Below are 24,601 nucleotides of genomic sequence, written 5' to 3'. Positions count from 1 at the left end.
CTAGAGGGCGATGGAGGGCCAGACACATCTCTATCAGGACAGTGACCCTAGAAGAGACTAGCCCTGTCTGAGGAACACACTGCACACACAGACTAATAATACGAGTCATTTACAGTAGTGATGTTGTTTTATTGAACAACAGTCGTGTAGTGTGGGCTAATAGACAGTAGAGTGTGCTAACAAATTGTGTTTTGCAGCCTGGGATCTGGTGCCAGAAGGCTATGTCCTGCATTCCAACCCCAATATAAAGTAATAACACAGTGAAACAACACTTCCTTGAGTCTCTGTGCCATTCGGCATCTCTCAATGGAATCCAATCAGGACAGCTTGTAGTTATTCTTTATGTAGTTTATCATGTGAGGGTCCCTCTCTTTTCCACAAAATAGGACCTGAGAGAGACCACCTGACTGAAGGGGGTGGGGGAGAGAGGGGGGGGGACAGGAATGTGACTTACCCTGTGTGATGTGATTGTTTGCAGAGAAATGGGTTGACCTTGTCCATTGCTACCACACAGACATACACACAGTCACACACACTCATTCCCTTTGGTCTGGCTGTAGGTGTGTGGGACAAAGCTGTGGAGTGCTGGAACACTTGGAACCACTTCCTCCATACAGACCTAGCGGTTAAGAGCGTTGGACCAGTTACTGGCTTAACCGAAAGGTCGCTGGTTCGAATCCCAGAGCCGACTACTTGAAAAATCGGTTGATGTGGCCTTGAGCAAGCCACTTAACCTTAATTGCTCCTTTAAGTCGCTCTGGATAAGAGTGTCTGCTAAATGACTAAAAAAACGTTTTTTAAATGACTTGATAGAGGAAATGTAGAAGTAAGGATGGGACAGTGTAGTCCAACCATGGCCACAAAAAGGCATGTATTTTACCTCTGTCTATGTCTCTCTCAGCTTCTTAGTTCTATAATGAAAGTTCTAACATGGAGAAGTTTGTTTGGTTACTCAGCTTCTATACTCTCAATGTTGGAGAGTTGAAAACATGCCTACTGGAGTGAAATGACAAAGGCCCTATCACATAGGCCTGACCTAACCTTCCTTCTATTTATCGACTGAGATGATGTTCTAGAAGTCTTAAGTAAAAGATAAATATGGCAAGTTCAAAACAATCAAATTCTGTTTGAGACAAATATTTGTGATAAAGTCAATAAATCATTTGAATTGATTCATTTGCCTTTTTTTCAAACAATGTAGCCTTCAACTATTAGTGTACTTTATTAGATTTCTACACACAGAGACTAAATATAGGTTATGTTATCTGCAATTATGAATTCCTAAACTAAAATCTCTTTAAAATCAGAATATTTTAGATATTGCTTAAGACAACTAAATTGTATAAAACAGCACTTGATGAGTATTAGAAAATATTTTTCAAGAATGTTAAGTGGCATTCAAGTTAATAGGCTTTCTACATTTATGATTTGGTTATGGGATGTTTCACTCCCTGCCAGTCAGTTTAAGATTGTTTAAATAAACACATTGCATTAATATATACCTACATTTAAAAAATATAGCCTACCATTGCACCTCGGACCTGATTTTAAAAAGTTGAGGCTTAATTCCTAATCTGATTTTATTTAAAATACCTCTTTGAATTTAGTGATAGGCCCCTACATTCGTTTATAACAATCTGATATATTTGGAACATTGAAGTTATAAAGAACAACGGTTTTCGAATTATGCCTAATATTTGTTTTATAAAACATAAATTATTAAAAAGATGAATTGAATATGAGCGTCCCTCAGGCCAACACGCATGTCAAACTATAGCCTACCAAATGAATGTTTTTGTTCGAAATTAGATCAAAATGTGATTACACGTGGAGGCCTACAATTATAGCTATGAAAGTAAACAGTCGGTCTAGAAAGTACTCGGAAAGAATCAGACTTTATCTCATCTGAATAATACCCGTTCACAACTGCACATGCAACCGCAGCCAGAAAAGACGACCGACCATCACTTGACCAAACATGAAATAGGCCTATTCTATAAATATACCAACTATCTCGAAACGATTGTTTAACGGAATTCTAAATATTATACACAAAATATTTCAATATTTTTGTATATCACACCGAGGCTGATGTTTCTGATTCGCAGCGCAGGATTAGGATTTTAGATGTTAGTGGGTCTCTATCTTTTTCTCTCTTTCTCAGGGCCCAAGGCCCCAAATATAAAAGAGAACACGTACAAGTCAGAGGGCATGGAGAGAGAGGGGCGAGACAGAGGCCTGAGTTCCACTGCACATTAAGTTTAGAAACCGTTGTCGTCTGATATTCGCAGAACACCCTCACATCGCCGGGTTATCAATAGAAGGTTGATCTTTGTCTATCAGTCATTTCCATTCATTTCTCTGGCAGTTGAAATGCCACATACTGGTGGCAGTATAGTGTAGGCCCAATGTTGACTTTATATCTTTGTGATTGTTCACAGTGGGGTCAGTTATGTGAGCAGTGGCGTGTGTGGTGCACGCAGCGACGGAAATCAATGCCAACTCCACAAGAGCCACAATCTCAATGCCCCTACACGACAGCACATGCTCTAGGCATATGTGCATGCCCCGAAGCACATACGCATGGATTGCTTCATATGAGACCATTGAGGACTGTTGACACACTAGACCTCGGCTACTGACCGAATAGACAGTAAATGTCCCAGCGCGGAACTGCCATCTGAACACGGTAAAATACAACAATTGTTGAAATAACCTACTACTGATCTGTTTTGGAGACCATGCATGACCGACTGGCTATAGGCGTTTGTCTTCTTATGTGTGATTAAAAAAAATAGAGGTCAAGCCTTTTACTAATATGCCTAATATTAGCCTAAATTATATGCTAGGCTACCACTTTAGGAAATAATTGTTTGATTGAAGAAAATTTGCGTTTTAGAGCACCCGGGACACTGCATGTGTAAAAGCCAAAATTCTGGTGACAATCCTGTAATAACGAGTTTATTGCTGTGACAAATGACCGTTTTGAGAAACAAGAACATTATCGAAGCAGAATGTCAATGCTACAGAGTCATCGTCGGTAGCCTATGAGCCGTAGCCAAGAAAATGTGAGAAAAGCAAATCAGATTAGGTTAAAGTTAGGCTATGTTTACGCGATGTTGGCCTATTTTTTTACATCAATGAGTCCAGGCTATAATTTCACACTAAAGTAATAGGCTGTATTGCTGCAAGCCTATCCTATTTCAGTGTGCGTGTGTGTGTGTGTGTGTGTGTGTGTGTGTGTGGTCGTGGATTGATTATTTGATTAAAATCAGAGTCAAGTATATTCCACCAAACGGAGAGAGCAGAGCTCAAACGAGCGCCTGTTTACCTCATGCTGACCCCTTCAACTCCGGGTGACTCTGCTCAAGAGCTGCACGGTAATGGATGCGACCGGTTGATTATCTCGATTCTTAATACAGACGCAGCGCCCTGGAGTGAAATGCTGTGTGAAGGATGGTAGCCTTTGAGATAATATACATGTAGGTTATCCTAGCTATTATATAAGAAAGGGAAAGAGTATAATTAAGCAATAAGGCCCGATGGGGTGTGGTATATGGCCATTTATACCACGTTTAAGGGCTGTTCTTACACCGACGCAAAGCGGAGTGCCTGGACACAGCCCCTAGCCGTGCTATATTGGCCATATACCACAAACTCCCGAGGTGCCTTATTGCTATTATAAACTGGTTACCAACGTAATTAGAGCAGGAAAAACACATATTTTGTTATCCCCGTGGTATACGTCTGATACCACAGCTGTCAGTCAATTAGTATTCAGGGTTCAAACCACCCAGTTTATTATAGTATTTATATCCTGAGATCATGCATGCATGTATTTACAGAAAATGTTGCTCCTCTCTTAAATAGGAATAATAGTACCTTCATGCTCTTTACATCAAACCAAATCCTCATAAACCGACCTCCATTTTCTCAATATAATCCCTGGCCATGCAGGGAATAAATTAATCTCTCTCTCTCTCGCTCGTCTCTCGGTCTGTCTGTCTCTCAGATTCATAGCATCTTTATTAGCATGAATGACAAGGCCACTGTTGCTAAAGCTCTCTGTCTCTCTCTATCTCTCTCTCTCTCTCTTTCAGATTCAGATTCATAGCATCTTTATTAGCATGAATGACAAGGCCACTGCGCTCTCTCTGTCTGAGCGAGAGGGGGGTGGGGAGGGAGGGAGAGCAATCTTATAGGTCTMACATTCTTTCAGTAACTGGCTATGACGCGAGTGTACGATGGGGGTGGGGGCTGAAAAACGTAGGGGGTGCCTTGAAATGGGTAATTCCTGATTTGAGGGTCAAACCGAGCTCCAGCTCCGCACACGATAGACTGCTGCATGGAGATAGAGGGAGAGGAGAGGGGAAGGCGGGAAAAGACTGGGGGTCTCTGGTGAACCAGGCTGGCTTCGGCAACCGTCGACGGTTAGAGTCAGACATAGGGAAATTCATTCAGACGTATGGTACAATCCAGTTTTAAAATACTAAACGTATATAGCCTAACCTTCGTCCAGTGTAATTATTCACCATAATAATGCGTTACTGACGGAGGTCTGACGGAGTGTTCTATTTAATTCGGTGAACTCTGTGGGTCTGCGTGTTTGGAGAATTTCGGATTAGGTGACACAGCGACTCTGGACACTGATCTAACAAACACACACACACCAGGATGACCGTGGAACTGTGGTCTCCAGGACCGAAACAGAACAGCGCATGAGGTACACAGACCCGAAGAGTGTGTGAGGAGTGTTTAAGTGAATGTGTGCGGCTGGATGTAGTGTTGTTTAGACTCAGCGGCTTGGCTTTAGACGGCTGTCTCTATGTCTTCAATATTCGGGTCCAGAGTTGATGTAGAGTGCAGACCTTGTGTTCAAATTCTTTGAAAGTAATTGAAATAGCCTAAAGACATTTCGAAGTAAGTATTTGGATAATTTTTKTTTGAAAATATAAGTAGGCTAGTTGAATATTGGAATGTTTTTGGAAACACTTGGAAAGTGTTTGAAAATACACAAATACACAGACAAGTGTATTTTCAAATACACATATTTAAATAGTCCATGCATTTTAACCAAGGTCTGTTTGGTCCAAGGGGTATTTGAAATAATGGAAACAAGTATCCTATTTCAAAATACTGTAGTTTCGGCTATTTACATGAATTTACTTGCAAATACTTTCAAATAATTCCAATATAAGTAGCTGATTTGGCCACATTATTTGAAAATACTCAAATACACAGAAAATAAGTATTTCAATAACAAATAGGCCTAGTAAATACGCATGTATTTGAGGCCAGGTCTGGTACAGTGAGAGGTGCAATAATTTATAGAAAACAAAACAATGTTTTACCAGTGGGCCCTGATCATTCACAGCTTATAATAATAGCATCCTTATATAACCGTCTATCTATTAGCTTACTAATAGCATATTTAATCACTAGTAGGATATTGTTACGCGTTATTAGTAAGGATATGCTACATACATTATTATGATCACTAAGCCTATTCCTATTATTCTTATCTTCTTATTAATTATGACTGTTATTCGATTATTATGATGATGATGATGATTATTATTATTGTTATTATTACATGTTGTTAAATATGCACATGCTGTGATATAGCCAAAACACAATTTTAAATAATAGATTAATAATAGATAAAGCCTTAGCCTACTGATATTTAACAAGACTACATGTTGCAGATGACTATCTAAATCAGAATAATATACATTTCATTGACTATCTAAATAGACATTTAAATGTTTATTTAAATATATATTTTAATTATGCTTATTTTTTCTCATTTGTTTCATTTGATTATCTAGACCATTTATGCATGAGCTTATTTCTTTAGGCCCAAGATGTTTTCAAATGCACAACACAGCTTATTTTGTAATATAGTTTTAGTTTGAATTTTGTCATATTTTCTGTGAAATGAGACTGAGGTGTATATTGAATTCAAGTCATTATTATCAGCTCTGTTATCCCAGGCCTAATAGGTTAATAATAAAGTATTAACATACTGTATTTTAGGCTTATCAGATAATAGTGTTTGTGTGTGTGTGTGTGTGTGTGTGTGTGTGTGTGTGTGTGTGTGTGTGTGTGTGTGTGTGTGCGCGCGTGTGCGCGTGCGCGTGCGTGTGTTGTGTCTATCCCGTCAGTGTGTCCCTTGGTGTCAGGTATTGTAGTGTGTGTGATGGCTAACGGCGGGGACCCGTTCGCCATCCCAGAGCGCATGGACACAGACACGAACTCACCGAAAGAGAACAAACCGGAGAATCACACTAGCTCCAGCTCTCCACCGTCACCGGGGACCACGCGCACACAGCAGGTAACTTCCCGTTTGTGTGTGTGTAAATGTAAAAAATTTCAAAACGTGAAAACGAGGCACTTGTATATATTTTTTAATTGTGGGTGATCACGATTTATGCATGATTTTCTCTTCTAAAGCGAAGTGGGAAAGTAATTGTTGAAAATAATGTCATTAAGTTAGTCTATAGTAGGCCCATAGCCTATTGAAGAGAACAAATGAAAATACTCTGAATAATATAGGCCACTAATTTAAACGATTATTCCCCTAATATAAAAACTAAAGTCGGCGAAGTAGCGCATTTCATTTCAAAGCAGAAACAAATAGCCAATTTTAGGAACGCGGGAGCTGAATATGACCTAGATTTGGTTTCTAAACAGTCGGTTGGTTACCTAGAACATGCCCAGAGCAAAACTGACTGACTGACTCTCTGGTTAAATCTGTGTCAAACTCCGTTAGTGAAAATATCGGGGTTTTCTTATAAATTTGAAACCTTCAGTAGCCTATTTACAGTGTAGGCCTATGCGGCATCTAATAAATAGGCTTACAATAGTTATTGTTATTAATATTAATATAGGCCCAAACGTATTGTCATTTTAATCAAACCGTTCCAATAGTACAACAGTCTCACTAAGATAAAATACATTGTTATTGGTCAGGCTGTAAAGGCTTACGTTTGTTGTATTTTTAAAACTGTTTTTACAATGTTCAATTAAGTTTATGTAGACCAATCGGTAGGATATTTCTTCAATGAGGGATCGGGACTTTGGTTTAAATATTTAGTATATATATCTCTTATCTTATCTGTTCTCTATTCTCAGGGGATGGAGGGAATAAAAGTCTACCTGCACGAGCGCGAGCTGTGGGAGAAGTTCCATGAGGTCGGAACAGAGATGATTATCACTAAAGCGGGAAGGTAAATGCGTGCGCTATGTGTTCTTGCATTAGATGAGAATGAAAATTCGTGTCCATTATAGGCTACAATTAAGCCTATAAACTAGTACAAATTGTTTTCTCACTTTTTACGTTAGGCTTAGGCTATAGGTTTTTTGAGCTTCCGTTAATTAACACTGAACATTTAGGGAAAATAAAAATGTGCCCACTAGGCCTAGACCTGTTAAACATGTCACATTTTTGTGATTAGGCCTACTGTTTGTAACGTTTGTATTTATAATTAGGCCCATAACAAGTAGGCTATTGGCCGGGTACACATTTTCAAGTAATATCATTTTCTCATTAGCCGAATAAATGATTGGCGGTGGCTATGAATATGGAGTTTCGCACTCGCCCCGCCCCTCTGGAAACCTCTTTCTCAAAGCTACGCATCCAAATCATCTCCTGTACGTGTTATTCTACGCACACATTTTTTCTTGCTGTTCACACTTCATCCCCCTTCACGTTTCTCTCTTTACTCACCCTCTTCTGATCGAACCATGATGATGTATCCTCCCACTGGACACAAACTGGTTGGTTGAATCAACGTAGCTAGTAACTTGTCAATGTATTGTGACGTGGAATCTACGTGAAAATACATAGGATTTGAAAAAAAGTAATCAACTGTTGTTTGGAAGGTGAAATTTCAACCACAGGATTAGGTCATCATTGTAACCAGTTTTCAACATAGACAAATTTAAATGAAATATGTTGAATTTGTACCTTTGAAACAATGTTGTATCTTCAACACATAGACAAACCTTGTTTAAAATACGTTGAATATGTACCTTTGAAACAGCTTTGGAGCTTCAATTTACAGTATACAGCAATATCAATGGAATACATTTAACTCTGAAAGTGTTAAATGTACACTAATTTCAGTGAAGATATGAGTCCCACTGAACTAGTGTTAAAATAACACTTTTGAAAGCGTTAAAGATCTAACTCTGTGACAGTGTTCCCAATTCAACTCTTAAAGTGTTCAAATGAACTTTGTTGTGGTGTTTGCATAGCTCTACTGTAGAGTAATATGCAACACCTACAGTGTAAAACACTTAATTTAGAGTAAACTGGGCTCACTTTGCTTAGTGCTGATGCTGTTAAACTTTCTCAGTGTAAGAAATGAACACCTCTAGTGTTACAGTAAATACTTTTTAGGTGTTGTTTTAACACTATGTTGTAAAGCCTAATTTGCATATTTCCCGGGTGCCTTTTCTTTTCACGTGAATTGTAGAGTTTCCACCCATGACTGTATTTGTTAGTGACAGAGACATGGTTATTGAATTATTTCATTTTAAAGGCCTGTGGCATTCACCAAGTGAGTACCTAGTCGAATGTGATCATTCAAATGAAGCTCTATGACAATACAATACATATATCATAAGGCCTTACTTTGATGGCAGTGGTGTTAGGATACTCCTGGTTTGCAGGCCACATCAGGCCTGCAGGTCACATTATGCCGACTTGCAAAGTGATGTGTAATTCCTATTGGAATCCAGTCAGAGTTAGGATATTCAACAGCTGGAATTTTTAATCACCTGCAACCTGCATTCAGAATGACTTTCAGCTTTAGGAAAGTTGATAAGAAGACTACCTAAACCATTTAAACTGGAACAACCATTTCAGTAACAGGTACAATAAATCTAACTAATTGATTGTATGTTATTTATCTTTGTGTAGCATAAGATTAATCAATCAATCAAAACCAAAAGCAAAAACACAGATGTTAAAAATAATCCTAAAAAATCTACCTGCAGTAGAGCATGCTTGGAAATATGATAATGATAAGCGGGGTTTTGTTGGGACTGTTTTACTCTCCACACTGTACAAAATAACTGGTTATTAACACCAACGCTGGGGGTTCTTTTACACCACTTAGGGATCATTTCACTCTTACAGAGTGAGTTTAACTCCTGAATCAACAGGAACATTTTTACACTGAAAAATCATAGTTGGCCAATATGCTGTGTATTAGGACTGTGACAAATCTTTGTTGTTTTGGCTCTGTGCTCTAGCACTTTGGATTTGAAATGATACGATGACGATGAGGTTAAAGTGTAGACTGTCAGCTTTAATTTTAGGAAATGTTCATCCATATTGGGTGAACCATTTAGAAAGTACAGCACTTTTTGTACATAGTCGCCCAATTTTAGGGGACCAAAAGTATTGGGACAAATTCACTTATGTGTATTAAGGTAGTCAAAAGTTTAATATTTAGTCCCATATTCCTAGCACGCAATGATTCCATCAAGTCTGTGACTCTACAAGCTTGTTGGATACATTTGCTGTTTGTTTTGGTTGTGTTTCAGATTATTTTGTGCCCAAAAGAAATGAACAGTAAATAATGTATTGTGTCATTTTTTTTACTCACTTTTATTGTAAATAAGAATATGATTCAAAATACTTCTACATTAATGTGGATGCTACCACGATGACGGATAATCCTGAATGAATCGTGAATATTGATGAGTGAGAAAGTTACAGAGGCATGACTACTTTAATACATATACATATAAGTTCATTTGTCCCAGTACRTTTGGTCCCTTTTGGAGCTCACTGTATATCCGCCATCAGAAAAAAACTATGGGATGAGCAGCACTTCCTACTGGAGAGTTGTTCTATCTAGAGCTATTCATGTGTTCTCCCATCCAGAGTTTTAACCAAGCCCTGCTTAGCTTTGATATTTATCACTGACTAATACCAATGTACTATCGTGAGAATGGTTATTGAGAGGTCTCTAAATAACAAAATTCACTATAGCTATCAAAGTCATTCCAAAGGGTAGGTTTAACAGAGCAAATTAAATTTAACTGTACTTTAGAGATCATCAATGATACTATTTAGGCCTATATCGCATTTGCAAAGTCATCTAGAGCTATGTTTCAATTCATCCCAGGGTTCAACAAAAAATTGACAATACATACAGTGCCCTCAAAGTATTCATACCCCTCAACCTTTTCCATATACAAAGTGTGATTAAATTGTCATTTTTTTGTCAACGATCTACACAAAATAATCTAATGTCAAAGTGGAAGATTTTTTAAATAAAACACTAATATATTTTGATTAGATAAGTATTCAACCCCCTGAGTCAATACACGTTAGAATCACCTTTGGCAGCAATTACAGCTGGAAGTCTTTGTGGGTAAGTCTCTTAAGAGCTTTGCAAACCTGGATTGTACAATATTTGCACATTATTTTTGAAAAAAGTTCTTCAAGCAGTATAGCTTGAAGTTGGTTGTTGATTGTTGCTGGACAGCCATTTTCAAGTCTTGCCATATATTTTTCAGACGATTTAAGTCAAAAATGTAAATAGGCTACTCGGGAACATTCAATGCCATCTTGGTAAGTAACTCCAGTGTATATTTGGCCTTGTATTTTAGGTTATTTTCCTGCTGAAAAGTGGATTTGTCTCCCAGTGTCTGTTGGAAAGCAGACTAAACCTTTAGGACTTTGCCTGTGCTTAGCTCTATTCCTTTTCTTTTATCCTAGTCCCTGCTGATGACAAGCATACCCATAACATGGTGCAGCCACCACGAGTTGTGTTTGAAAATATAAAGAGTGGTTCTCAGTGATGTGTTGGATTTGCCCCAAACATTATGATTTGTATTGAGGACAAAGAGTGTATTTATTTTCCACATTTTGTGCAGTATTACTTTAGTGCCTTATTGCAAACAAGATGCATGTTTTGTAATATTTTTATATTCCAAAATACATGTAGGTTAATATTGTGGAGTAACTACACTGTCGGTGATCCATACTCAGTTTTCTCCTATCACAGCCATTTTACTCTGTAAAATCACCATTGGCCTCATGGTGAAATCCCTGAGTGGTTTCCTTCCTCTCCGTTAACTGAGTTAGGAAGGACACCTGTATTTTTGTAGCAACTGGGTGTATTAATACACCATCCAAAGTGTGAAAAAATCATATTAAACAACATTATTGCACACATAGTTAGTTCATGCAACTTATCTGACTTAAGCACATTTTTACTCCTGAAGTTATTTTTGCTTGCCATAACAAAGGGGTTGAATACGTGTAACCGATGTGAAATGGCTAGCTAGTTAGCGGGGTGCGCGCTAATAGCGTTTCAATCGGTGACGTCACTCGCTCTGAGACCTTGAAGTAGTTGTTTTTGTGGAGCGATGGGTAACGATGCTTCGTGGTAGGCAGTTGTTGATGTGTGCAACCAGGGTCCCTGGTTCGAGCCCAGGTAGAGTCGAGGAGACGGACGGAAGCTATACTGTTACATACGTATTGACTCAAGACATTTCAGCTGTTAATTTTATTTATTTGTAAAAATGTCTAAAAACGTCATTCCACTATGACATTATGGGGTATTGTGTGTAGATCAGTGACATTAACATCTAAAGAAAGGTTCATTCATTTTAAATACAGGCTGTAACACAACCAAATGTGGAAAAAGTAAAGGGTTGTGAATAAGGCACTGTATAGGTCTAGGGTTTCAAGCTTTGGTTGATTTCAAATGTAATCTTCAAATGAATCACTCGATTCAACTCTCCATCTTATCCAAAAATCAAGGCTAAAGAATAGGACTAAATCAAACTTTATTTAAAGTGCATTTAAAGTTTGATTAGATTAGATTTAGTCCTATTATTTGATTTCTGGTTGAGGTGAAGACGTCTATATCAATTATTCATTTGTAGACAATCTGGATATTGAGTTGTGCCAACGTAACCAAATATCAACCGTAGAAGGAGATGTATCTTCTGCTTGGACAGTTCCATTTGTGCCACTGACTAATTCCAGTTTGTCTACAAATTATTAACTGATATGTTGGATCCACTTCTGCATCTCAACCCAAAATCTAAGTTTAACAATAGTACTAAATCCAATCAAATTTGAAATACACTTTAAATAAAGTTAGATTTGATCTAGTCATGTTCTTTAACTTTGATTCTTTGTTGAGATGGAGATGTGAATCCAATTGATCAATTAGTCATTTGTAGACAAACTGGAATTAGAACCAGTCTAAATCAGTGGCACAAAAGATTCAAATGTTGATATTTGGTTGCGTTGACAACAAAACACAATTCAATATCACTTTTGTAATGCAATAAATAGCCTATTAACTTGTCGACAAGTTAACAAATGATCCTGAAGTTTGGATTCACATCTCCAACTAAACCAAAAATAAACTTTAAAGAATAGGATTAAGGCTGTGGCTCAGATGAAACTATCCAAGCATTCAATATCCTTTAAATATTGATATTTGGTTGCGTTGTCAATAGCATAAAGCTAAAACTATTTTAGAAACTAATGTAACAGTATTTATTCAACCTTAAAATGGCCATATTTTGAGTTTAGCCTAATGTAACTATACATGTATTTTTATGTAATCTTAGAAAGCGTGCATGATCAAGATAGCATGCAAAGGTTACAGGTCTGTGGAGATCTTTACAATTACTATAATAACCTGCGCAGAATCTCGAACAGCATTGATCACTTGCACTATGTACTTTTAATGTAATCTCAACTGCAATCCAGGTCATTTGGTTGTGCTATGAGATCCAAATACAAAATATCTGACATTGCATTCCCATTTGAACTTTGTTGTGTTTTTAAATGGTTGAAAGTGCAGCGATAACACATGTAGATGAATACTAAACCAAAAATCTGACATTGTTTTTCCATTGGAATTTGGCTGTGACTTTAGAAGTGTTGAAAGCATAGTGATGACACATTGGGAATTCAACAAACTTCTGGCTGTCTTTTTGAGTGGGTGAATAAAGGTTGAAATCTCATTGATCAACACCTCAACCAAATATTACCCACATTTCCACATTGAAGTGACATGGTGTGCCCAGTGGGCTATGTTTCTGCCTCATACTTCTGAACAGTTTAAATAAAAACCCTGCAGTGATTAATGAAGACTGCCTACAACCATATCTGTCTGTTGTATTGGATATTGCAGTTACACATTGCATTGGAGCAAAAACAATCTGCATTTTGTGTGATGATGGAGGCTAATCTTTGTAGGTTTCATACGGTAGCCACTAGCCAGAGTTGCTGGAAAAAAACACTGCTACTTTGACTGCCTGTCTGCTTCCTGCTTAGCCAATGTTTACAATGATGATTGAAAATAACTTTAAATCGCTAATTGGACTGTGACTGTGTCTTGCTTGTGTTTGATATGCTGCCTAGATAGCTGCATGCAACTCCCCACTTGAGTTTTGCACTGGAGTTTGTACGAACATGTTGATCGTGTCTTTTGTGTTCAACATGTAAATAGCTGCATGTAGCTTAACTCCCCTCCGGAAAAAAGAACATGAAACCATGTTTATGCTTAATATCCTACTGAGGCATGGAATTCAATAGAGAGAACATGTCGACCATGTCCTTTGTGTACAACATGAAGTTTATAGGCTACACCAGACAGTCGTTCATCGCCGATTAAGGAGGGGGAAGCGGCAACAGAGCAGTGGGCAGCAGCTACATATTTTTTCAGGAGGGCAGAAATCTCAGTATCTTTAGCCAGAACAAATTGGGCCTCCAGAAAATCCGGAACTGCAGCCACTCCGTAAATTGTTTAGATGATTCTAGTTTTGTTTCGGGTTTTGCTCACAACTGCAGCAATGGCTGCTATGCCTCAGTCATAGGCTACTGATATTGTTATGATCCTGACTGTCTGTAGTGTTGCTGTCTCGCCAGGCGGATGTTCCCCTGCTACAAGGTGAAGGTTACGGGCCTCAACCCTAAAGCCAAGTACATCCTCCTCATGGATATCGTGCCAGCGGATGACCACCGCTACAAGTTTGCGGATAATAAATGGTAAGCTAGCTATATAACAAAACTTTGTATATTTAAATAGCCTACATTATGTGTTTTGAGCTGCTAAAAATAAATAGTAAAACAGTATATATTTTAACAGCATTATAGAGAGTGAAACATAACACAGAGCAGGGACGTGGATGTTTAGGTCCCACTCAGTGCCCTGTGCTCTGTGGCCTAGTTTCCTGTGTATGCCTGCTGCCTGCGCATCACACCTCCTGCCCCTGACCACCAGTTCAGTCTCAGTACCATGGGTTCATGTGGCGGGCAGATTAAAGGCTAGGTTTCACTGAGGTCAGCACCAGGCTGCAGGGGAGATGTCGGAAACTCATAAACTCAGACATTTCCAACTTGCTTACTCGTTGTAGAAAGATCTTACCCGAGTTTCCCTCTTGGGAAGTATCAGATACAACCAATATGAAGCTCTACGCAAATAATTTACGCTCATTTTAACTAGGAGGTCCCAGGTTTCCAACATGACATGAATGCGGCATAAACCCTCTCGTGCTGTGTATGTCTCCTCTCCCTGGTCACATGATGGAGCCCCGTGGCACCCTTAAGGACACGTCATTCATCTGCTACAATAGAAGATGGGCGCTCCATTTTCAGTCATATGTTTAGACAAGGGACTATGTTAATGCCTAATGTGAATGTTGTTATGCGTGGGTAGATTATTTGTTTGTAAATATCAGCGGTGCTCTGTCATTTCCCAGCCATATTTGACAGAAGTGGAATAACTTCAGTGAACATGTTTGCCAGCTCGGTCCAGTTGTTGCCAGTTGGAGGGCATTCTTCTCTGACAGATTCCAACTTAAGGAGTCATACACACGACAACAACACGCACACACSTCATAGGCTATTGTCATTAAAGTGGCACGGTTGGGATCAATTAAATTKTTTTCCAGTAAATTCAGGAAGTACACTGAAATTCCAATTGTCGTCAACGCTTTTCAATAAGGAAAATGTGGAATTGGAATTTGGTTTACTTTCTGATTTCACTGGAATTTAAATGAAATTGACTCAAATACTATAAAACAAACCAGAACATTTAGCATGTTTTAAATATACTGAACAGAAATATAAACATGCAACAATTTCAACGATTTTACTGAGTTACAGTTCATATAAGGAAATCAGTCAATGAATTAATTTGTCCCTAATCTATGGATTTCACATGGGCAGTGGCGCAGCCAATCAGAATATGTTTTTCCCCACAAAAGGGCTTTATTACAAACAGAAATCCTCCTCAGTTTCTTCAGCTGTCCGGGTGGCTGGTCTCAGACAATCCCGCAGGCGAAGAAGCCGGATGTGGAGGTCCTGGGGTGGAGTGGTTACACATGATCTGCGGTTGTGAGGCTGTTGGGCGTACTGCCAAATTCTCTAAAATGACGTTGGAGGCGGCTTATGGTAGAGAAATGAACATTAAATTCTCTGGCAACAGCTTTGGTGGACATTCCTACAGTCAGCATGCCAATTACACGCTTCCTCAAAACTTGAGACATCTGTGGCATTGTGTTGTATGACAAAACTGCACATTTTATAGTGCCATTTTATTGTCCCCAGCACAAGGTGGGGTAAGGTGTAAGGATTATACTGTTTAATCAGCTTCTTGATATGCCACACCTGTCAGGTGGATGGTTTATCTTGGCAAAGGAGAAATACTCACTAACAGGGATGTAAACAAATTTCTGCACAAAATATGAGAGAAATAAGCTTTTTGTGCTTATGGAACATTTCTGGAATCTTTCAGCTCATGAAACCAACACTTTACATGTTGCGTTTATATTTTTCCTATATGGACAATAGTTTTTGGATACATGTTCACATGGTTGGAATTTGCTTGTACCTCATTGCTCTGATTAACACCTGTATTGGTATGAACATATCCTGATGTAACAGACAGGGGCCAGCAGGGTGTCTCTTTGTTATAAAAGCAGTTGAAGCGTGAGGAGGATGTTGGTCTAGTAATAATAATAGATACAGCCAGCGGCGCACCATGGCATGTCAGATTTATGTGTCTCCTGTGCCAGTGTGACAGCACGACCACAGTAAATAGCATGGCCAGGTTAGACTGTGTGTGTGTGTGTGTGTGTGTGTGTGTGTGTGTGTGTGTGTGTGTGTGTGTGTGTGTGTGTGTGGTGTGGTGTGGTGTGTGTGTGTGTGTGTGTGTGTGTGTGTGTGTGTGTGTGTGTGTGTTGTGTGTTGTGAGTCGTGAGAGAGGACACACAGTACGAGGGGCAGGTAAAAGGCAGGGCTGGGTCAGACCAGGGCCAACTGACTAGCATCCAATTGTGATTGATATTTGGTTGAGTTGTCAATGTGTGAATTTGTGTGTGTATGTGTGTGTCAGGTCTGTGACGGGGAAGGCGGAGCCGGCCATCCCGGGAGGTTGTACGTCCATCCTGACTCTCCGGCCACCGGAAGCCACTGGACACGTCAGCTTGTCTCCTTCCAAAACTCAAACTCACCAAACACCATCTGGACCCCTTCGGACACGTTAGTCCTAAACCTCTCTACCCTGCGTGTGTGTGTGTGTGTGTGTGTGTGTGTGTGTGTGTGTGTGTGTGTGTGTGTGTGTGTGTGTGTGTGTGTGTGTGTGTGTGTGTGTGTGTGGTGTGTGTGTGTGTGTGTGGTGTGTGTGTGTGTGTTGTGTGTGTGTGAAGGGATAGTGCTGCTGTCTGCTGTGGTTCTGTTAGAACAGTGGTAACCTCAATAATGATGTTAGGTACGTTAAGGGTCATTAGCTCATCCATGCCTGGTTGGACCGTCACACTGGTTGGTTGGACCGTCACACCAATTAGGATTAGGCCTCTCGATGAACGCACACGCACACACACACAACTATTATCTGCTTTCTGCTAGGCCTATTATCTGTTAATACTTTACTATTACACACAGAGCATGGCTACCAGAGAGGGAACAAAATCACTGACACGACAAACATATGCACAGTGCATTGGTACATAAAGACACCCATTTGGAAATAAACAATTTAGCTTCAGCATAGCATGCGTCCAGACAAAAGGGACAATTTATGGATAGGCCTATTGAATATCTCCTTCTACAAGTGGGATGGAGTTAGAGCATTGGTTTAATGTATTTGTTTTTGTTGTGTTGCAGATCATATTAAACTCCATGCATAAATACCAGCCCCGCCTCCATATCGTCAAAGCAGACGAATACAACAGGTTTGGTTCCAAGAACACTGCCTTCTGCACGCACGTGTTCTCAGAGACCGCCTTCATTGCCGTGACATCATACCAGAACCACAAGGTACCGAAACACTGAACACATAAAATAATTTATGATTGTTCTTTTTTTTTAAAGTCACATTTTCGTTCATCTTATTTGATCAGATATTTCTGGATTATTTTGGCATAGATACAGTTAAATTGTCCAGGTCCTGTTGTACAGGCCAGAGTTGTCTTATGGGTATATAGATTTGTGTTAGCCATGTGAATCAGTGCATTTTCCCCCGCCATCACTGTTCTCAACTCAACATGTCCAGTTTGATTACATCCCAGTGTTTACGCATCACAGGGCAGCTCTGACCTGTTCCTTTCCTTTGATCATATATGTTATGGTTCCAGCGCCATAGAGAAATCACTCTCTCACACACACAGGTAACTGCCAAAATAAAGGAAACACTTGAGTAAATGAGTGATACAAAGTATATTGAAAGCAGATGCTTTCACACAGGTGTGGTTCCTGAGTTGATTATGTAATTAACATCCCATTATGCTTAGAGTCATGCATAAAAATACCCAGTTTCCCATTATTTTGGCTACCATGGCTAGAAGCAGAGATCTCAGTGTCTTTGAAAGAGGGGTCTCAAAGGACCATAGGGGGTTTAAATTGAACACTTATGGGAGTTTATGGAGACAGCGTTTTCCACCACCATCAACAAAACACCAAATGATAGAATTTCTCATTAAAGAAAGGTGTTGCATCCTTCCAATAGAATTCCAGACACTTGTAGAATCTTCACCAAGGTGCATTGAAGCTGTTCTGGCGGCTCGTGGTGGCCCAACGCCCTATTGAGACAGTTTATGTTGGTGTTTCCTTTACAGTGCATTCAGAAAGTATTTAGACCCCTTCACTTTTATTCACATTTTGTTACGTTACAAACTTATTCTAAAATGAATTAAAAAATATATATCTCATCAATCTACACACAATACCCCATAATGACAAAGCAAAAAGAGGTTTTAGATTTTTTTTGCAAATTTATTACAAATAAAAAAACGGAAATATCACATTTACATAAGTATTCAGACCCTTTACTTAGTACTTTGTTGAAGCACCTTTGGCAGCGATTACAGCCTCAAGTCTTGAGTATGATGCTACAAGCTTGGCACACCTGTATTTTGGGAGTTTCTCCCATTCTTCTCTGCAGATCCTCTCAAGCTCTGTCAAGTTGGATGGGGAGCGTCGCTGCACAGATATTTTCAGGTCTTTCCAGAGATGTTCGATCAGGTTCAAGTCTGGACTCTGGCTGGGCCACTCAAGGACATTCAGAGACTTGTCCCGAAGCCACTCCTGCGTTGTCTTGGCTGTGTGCTTAGGGTCGTTGTCCTGTTGGAAGGTGAACCTTCGCCCCAGTCTGAGGTCCTGAGCGCTCTGGAGCAGGTTTTCGTCAAGGATCTCTCTCTACTTTGCTCCGTTCATCTTTCCCTCGAACCTGACTAGTTTRCTAGTCCCTGCCGCAGAAAAACATCTCCACAGCATGATGCTGCCACCACCATGCTTCACCATAGGGATGGTGCCAGGTTTCCTCCAGACGTGACACTTGGCATTCAGGCCAAAGAGTTCAATCTTGGTTTCATCAGACCAGAGAATCTTGTTCTTTAGGCAAACTCCAAGTGGGCTGTCATGTGCCTTTTACTGAGGAGTGGCTTCAATGCTTCAGAAATGTTTTGGTACCCTTCCCCAGATCTGTGCCTCGACCCAATCCTGTCTCGGATTTCTACGGACAATTCCTTCGACCTCATAGCTTGGATTTTGCTCTGACATGCACTGTCAACTGTGTGACCTTATATAGACAGGCGTGTGCCTTTCCAAATCATGTCCAATCAATTGAATTTACCACAGGTGTACTCCAATCAAGTTGTAGAAATATCTCAAGGATGATCAGTGGAAACAGGATGCACCTGAGCTCAATTTCAAGTCTTATAGCAAAGGGTCTGAATACTTGTATAAATACTTATGTAAAAAAGGTATTTCTGTTTTTTTGTTTTTTAAACGTGTTTTTGCTTTGTCCTTATGGGGTATTGTGTGTTGGTTAATGAGGACATTGTTTTATTTAATCCAGTTTAGAATAAGGCTGTAACGTAACAGAATGTGGAAAAAGTCAAGGGGTCCAAATACTTTCCGAATGCACTGTATTTTGGCAGTTACCTGTAGTTTCTCTCTCTCTCTGTCCACACACACACACACACACGCGCGCGCACACGCACACACACACACACACACACACACACACACACACACACACACACACACACACACACACACACACTGAAACACATGAAATACAAGTTCAAATTATGTGCAATACAAAATTCTAAACTATTGAATGCAAATTGAATTCCTGAACACAAATTCAAAATGGTTTAATTCAATTACTGTTGGCATTTATATCGCTCCCTAGTGAAAGCCCACGGCGCACCCGTGATAAACACATCACCACGCCTAACAAGAAAAACATAAACCAACTGCAACACCATGTCATTGTCAATGAAAATACCTATTTTTCATCCCAAATGTTCCTAGAACAACTATATTTGACTTAAGGACTTTAAAGCTGGAGTCCTTGGTGAAACTGCTACGTTCATTTGGGATATTACAACAACAAAGAAATTACAGCAAACAACAAACTTTGTTTAGTTCTTTTCCCCTCACCTCTGTTTTGTCCATAAAACAATAACAAAGGTGCTGGGGGCCGACAGCGGCGCTGTTTCTCCTAATGKGGATTCCATCTTTAAACCTGCCAACTGTTTAGGGAAACAGTTTACACTGCGATTCTGCTGGTTCAAAATGAATACTTTCAGAACATGGTCAGTGTCTGTGGAATGTCCATGTTGCGTTCCAGAATCCCAGAATCTAGCAACTGTTCAGGTCCAGATTCAACATTTAGTGTCTCATGGATCAGCACAGTAAATCAAAGGGCTGGGCAGGGTGTTTGGTGATCTAAGGCAGTGTGTTGTGTCCCTGTCAGATCACCCAGCTGAAGATAGAGAACAACCCGTTCGCTAAGGGCTTCAGAGGCAGTGATGACATGGAGCTGCACCGCATGGCTAAGATACAGGGGTGAGTACAGACTCCCTCCCTCTCTCTCTTTCTCTCTCTCTCTCTCTTGCTCTCCCTCCCTCCTTCTCTCTCTCTCTCAGACTTTTGCTCCAGCCTGTCTGAAAAGGACAGTCTATTTTGTGCATATTGTGTGAGGCGGTTTGAGTAAGTGTCCTCAGAAATCGACTGTAAACTTAGAAGGGAAGAGGAGGGGAGGAGAGGGGATGAGGAGGGAGGACTGGGGAGTCACTGTACAGCTCTAGGTGAAGATTGACGGAGGTGAAAAGAAGGGAGGGGATGGACTGGGGTGTTAGAGACGATGAGAGCAGAGAGAGAGAGGTGAGGGAGAGTATCTGAAGTGGCATGTGGATGAGAGTTTCTTTTTAAAGTAGCATTTTATTTTTAGCACTGTGTGTGTGTGTGTGTGTGTGTGTGTGTGTGTGTGTGTGTGTGTGTGTGTGTGTGTGTGTGTGTGTGTGTGTGTGTGTGTGTGTGTGTGTGTGTGTGTTGTGTGTGTGTGTGTGTGTGTGTGTGTGTAGAGCCACAGACCACTGTCCCCTACATACCACTGAGGTCACCGAGAGGCCAGTGTTCAAGAGAAAGAGAGAGTAAAATTACATCAAAACATGCATTTCTTTAATAGAAGAATAATGATCAAACTGGGAGGGAGACTACAAAAAGAAAGGAATACTGAGTGTGTAATTGAGGTTTTGAATCACAAGTATGGAAATATACAGTATATTGAAGAACAGGTGGAAGTAAATAATTGTGTAATATTTTGGCAAGCAGCTTAGACAATATTTTCAAATCTACGTTAATTAGACTGTTTGCCTAAAATATATTCATATATCTGCTCACTGGGCACACACTGGTTGAATCAACGTAGTTTCAATGTAATTTTTCAACGTATTGTGACGTGGAACCAATGTGGAAAAATTAGAAAAAAGTCATCAACCAGCACTGTTTTCATCTAATTTCAACCAACATTATAAACATTGAAATTAGGGTAKAACTTCAATTTAAATACATTGACTTAACCTGACTAACAGATGGTACATCAATAAAAGTGTATTATTAATATCATGAATTTGGCATCCATATGGGCTAATGATAACTACTTCTAAACTTTCAAAGATCCAATCAACCATGGATAAATGATAGTATACCTACCTACATGTAGAAATGATGGTGTCTTTTGTTGGGCAAATCAGATGTCAATGTAGCCTACATAAACGCAACCTCACTCCGAATTTACTTTCACATACAGATTGCGTAAGAAAGGTTAGAGGAGTTACTTTCAACTATTCAATGTTATTTAGGTAGTCTACGGAAATGACTATGGAAGCTGATTAATGTCTAAATGTGTTGAAATGATAGCTCAGCTGAAACAAAGCAAAGCAGGGTACATAGAGGTAGGCATCTGCATGGTAGACTTGTTATCAAGTGCATTACCCCTCATATACCATTTAAAGAGTCACTGTTCAGACAGGAATCGTTGGACTGTGACTTCACATTTTATTTCAATATAGCTCTTTATTTAGGTTGATAGCTTAACCGTTGAAACAATGATGTTTATTCAAACATACCATTTTACTATCATTGAAACGAGGTCAAAGGCAATTTAAATGTATACATATTTCTGATGATTATGTTGAAATTAGATTGATGTAACAACCTGTCAGTCAGGTTATGTCAATATATTTAAGTTGAAGTTTTACCCTAATTTCAATGTTTATAATGCTGGTTGAAATGAGATAAAAACAATACTGGTTGATGACTTTTTTCAAATCCAATGTATTTTCCATATTGATTCCACGTCATAATACATTGATAAATTACATTGAAGGGTGATTTAACCAGTGTGTGCCGGGTGGGTGGTGGTTTAGTTTTCTTAGTACTGGAGGCCTGTCTCATTACTGTGCTTGGACTAAAAGATTATTTGAAAATGTGTTGCAAATAGTATATATCACTGCTTCTCTCCCCCCCCCCCCCCCTCTCTCTCTGTCTCTCTCTTGCTCTCTCTCACCCTCTCTCTCTTGCTCTCTCTCTCAGTAAGGAGTATCCGGTAGTTCCTCGTAGCTCAGTGCGTCAGAGGGTGTGTCCTAGTGGGAGTCCGTTTGGGCGGGAGGCGAGGGGGTTGGGTTTGCACCCCTATTCCTGTGAGAATGGGGTGAGCAGCACCACCCAGGATCTCCTCACCCCCCCTCCAACCCCCTACACCCTCCCCCAACCAGACACACACGAACACATGCAGGTGTACCACTGCAACAAGAGAAAAGGTACGCTACGCTGCATTTGTACGATTACTGTCACTCTAAACACTGGAGCAGTTTGTATTGCCTCTTTGTCTCTGGCGTGATTTGTTTCTATGATCGTCTCTATGATCGTCGTTGTTAGTGGAAGACCAGTCCCCTTTATAGTGTGTTACTCAATCTTACACCCCCCCTCTCTCTCCCCACAGCGGATGATAGCTGTCCTACAGCAGACAATCACCAGTACAGGAAGCCCTACATCGTCAGTTCTCCCAGCAACGACGAGTCTTACTATCAGCCGTCTGCTTACCCTCATCCCCCTCTCCCTCCCTCCGTCCATCCCCCTCCCCCTGGTCTCTCTGACTCCCTCTACAGGTCAGAGGCGGGGCAGCGGCAGGCGTGTATGTTTGCTGGATCTGAGCCCAGACTGGATGACCTCAGCTGTACATCCTGGTCCTACAGCTGCCCTTTGACTCCTGCTATGACCCCCATGACCCCTACTGACCCCTACACAACCTTCCCCCAGCAGCCCTACTCCTCCAGTCCCCGGAACGCTCAGCTGAGCTCCATAGCCCACCAAGGCTCTCCTCCTCTGGGGGACTCTCTCTCGCACGGCCAGACCCAGAGCTCCAGACCACACCAGACACCCCAACACCCCAGCCCACCCGTCAGAGAGTACCACCGCTACCCCTCTTCCCCATCTCCTCCTCACTACCACACCCTTCACACACATGTCAGGGGAGGGGTCCCAGAATGGAGCGCGGCCACCTGATTGGACCACAGGTGTAGGGGAAAGACTCTGATTGGTGGCTTGGGGTTATGTTTATGTGAGGTGTTGTCATTTTATGTGTGAAGAGATTTAATTGGCCAGTTGTGTGTTTCCCTGTGCCATGGGTGGAACGTTAGATCTTCTGTGTGTTACGTTTAAGTCCATCCTCCTCTGACTGGGACCTCTCTGGAAGGAACTGATGTTAGAGGAACTTGGTGGATAAGCATTCAAACTAGAGGGACAGGAAGAAAGATGATGCCATCAACTAAAACGTTCCAAGCTTCATTCCTGAGACTGTTTTTAATACAGTATGTGACCTGTCTGTCACCCTGTCACCCTGTCCCCTGAAGATGTGAGACTGTCTCTCTGTGGCCGTGGTTCCCAGTTGGTTTGTGACCCACCGAAATCCCTGTGATCCAACAGACAAAACCATATTTCTAATCTGTGTGTGTGTCAGCTCAGCTCAGGGCTGCTGTGAGTTAATGTCGGCTGAGAGGGGCTGCGGTGGCCACAGGCAGAGCAGAAGAGAGATAAACTGTTAGTTTACACCAGGCTGCAGGGAGGAAGACATGCACACACACACACACACACTGACAAACACAGAGAACTTGTTTAGAGGCTGCCGCATGGCAGAAGACCTGTACACACTCCCATTGCATTTTGGGTATACGCACATCTCATCATCATGCAGCTGTCACTGCTGGCCTCTCCTTTACCCCTGAACTGACCAAACAAAACTCTCTGTTTCTCTGAACTGACCAATCAACACTTTCCGTTTCTCTAAACTGACCTATCAATCAACACTGTCCTTTACCCCGAACTGACCAATAAACACTCGATCAACACTACATTTCTGTCTCTCTCTGCCTGTGTTTCTAGCCCCCCCCCCCTTTCAAGACAGTATTATAGTCACATTTTAAAACATATTTAGACATCATATGATTATTGTTCTTGTCTAGATATTGTTTTATTTTCCTTGAGAGTCAGTGGGTGCATTAGTTGGAACCAGGTGATGGCCTGGTGTTTTACACTAACATAGGAAGAGTTCGTATTGGTTCACAGAGGATCAGTACGTAAGCACTGTATGTGCAGAGCGAGAGTCATTCCTGTGTGTGTGTGTGTGTGTGTGTGTGTGTGTGTGTGTGTGTGTGATGTGGTGTGTGGTGTGGGTGTGTGTGTGTTGGGTGTGTGTGTGTGTGTGTGTGTGTGTGTGTGTGTGTGTGTGTGTGTGTGTGTGTGTGTGTGTGTGTGTGT

The 24,601-nt window shown here is 40.6% G+C and overlaps 1 pseudogene; it reads left to right on the top strand.

The window, feature by feature from the left end:
* The first annotated feature begins 4,312 nt into the window (after positions 1 to 4,312).
* Positions 4,313 to 24,504, top strand: LOC111975149 (T-box transcription factor TBX5-like; annotated as a pseudogene).
* The last annotated feature ends 97 nt before the right edge of the window (positions 24,505 to 24,601 follow it).

This window comes from Salvelinus sp. IW2-2015, linkage group LG15, assembly GCF_002910315.2.
Source record: "Salvelinus sp. IW2-2015 linkage group LG15, ASM291031v2, whole genome shotgun sequence".
NCBI lineage: Eukaryota > Metazoa > Chordata > Actinopteri > Salmoniformes > Salmonidae > Salvelinus > Salvelinus sp. IW2-2015.
This window is presented reverse-complemented; position numbering and strand designations above follow the sequence as displayed.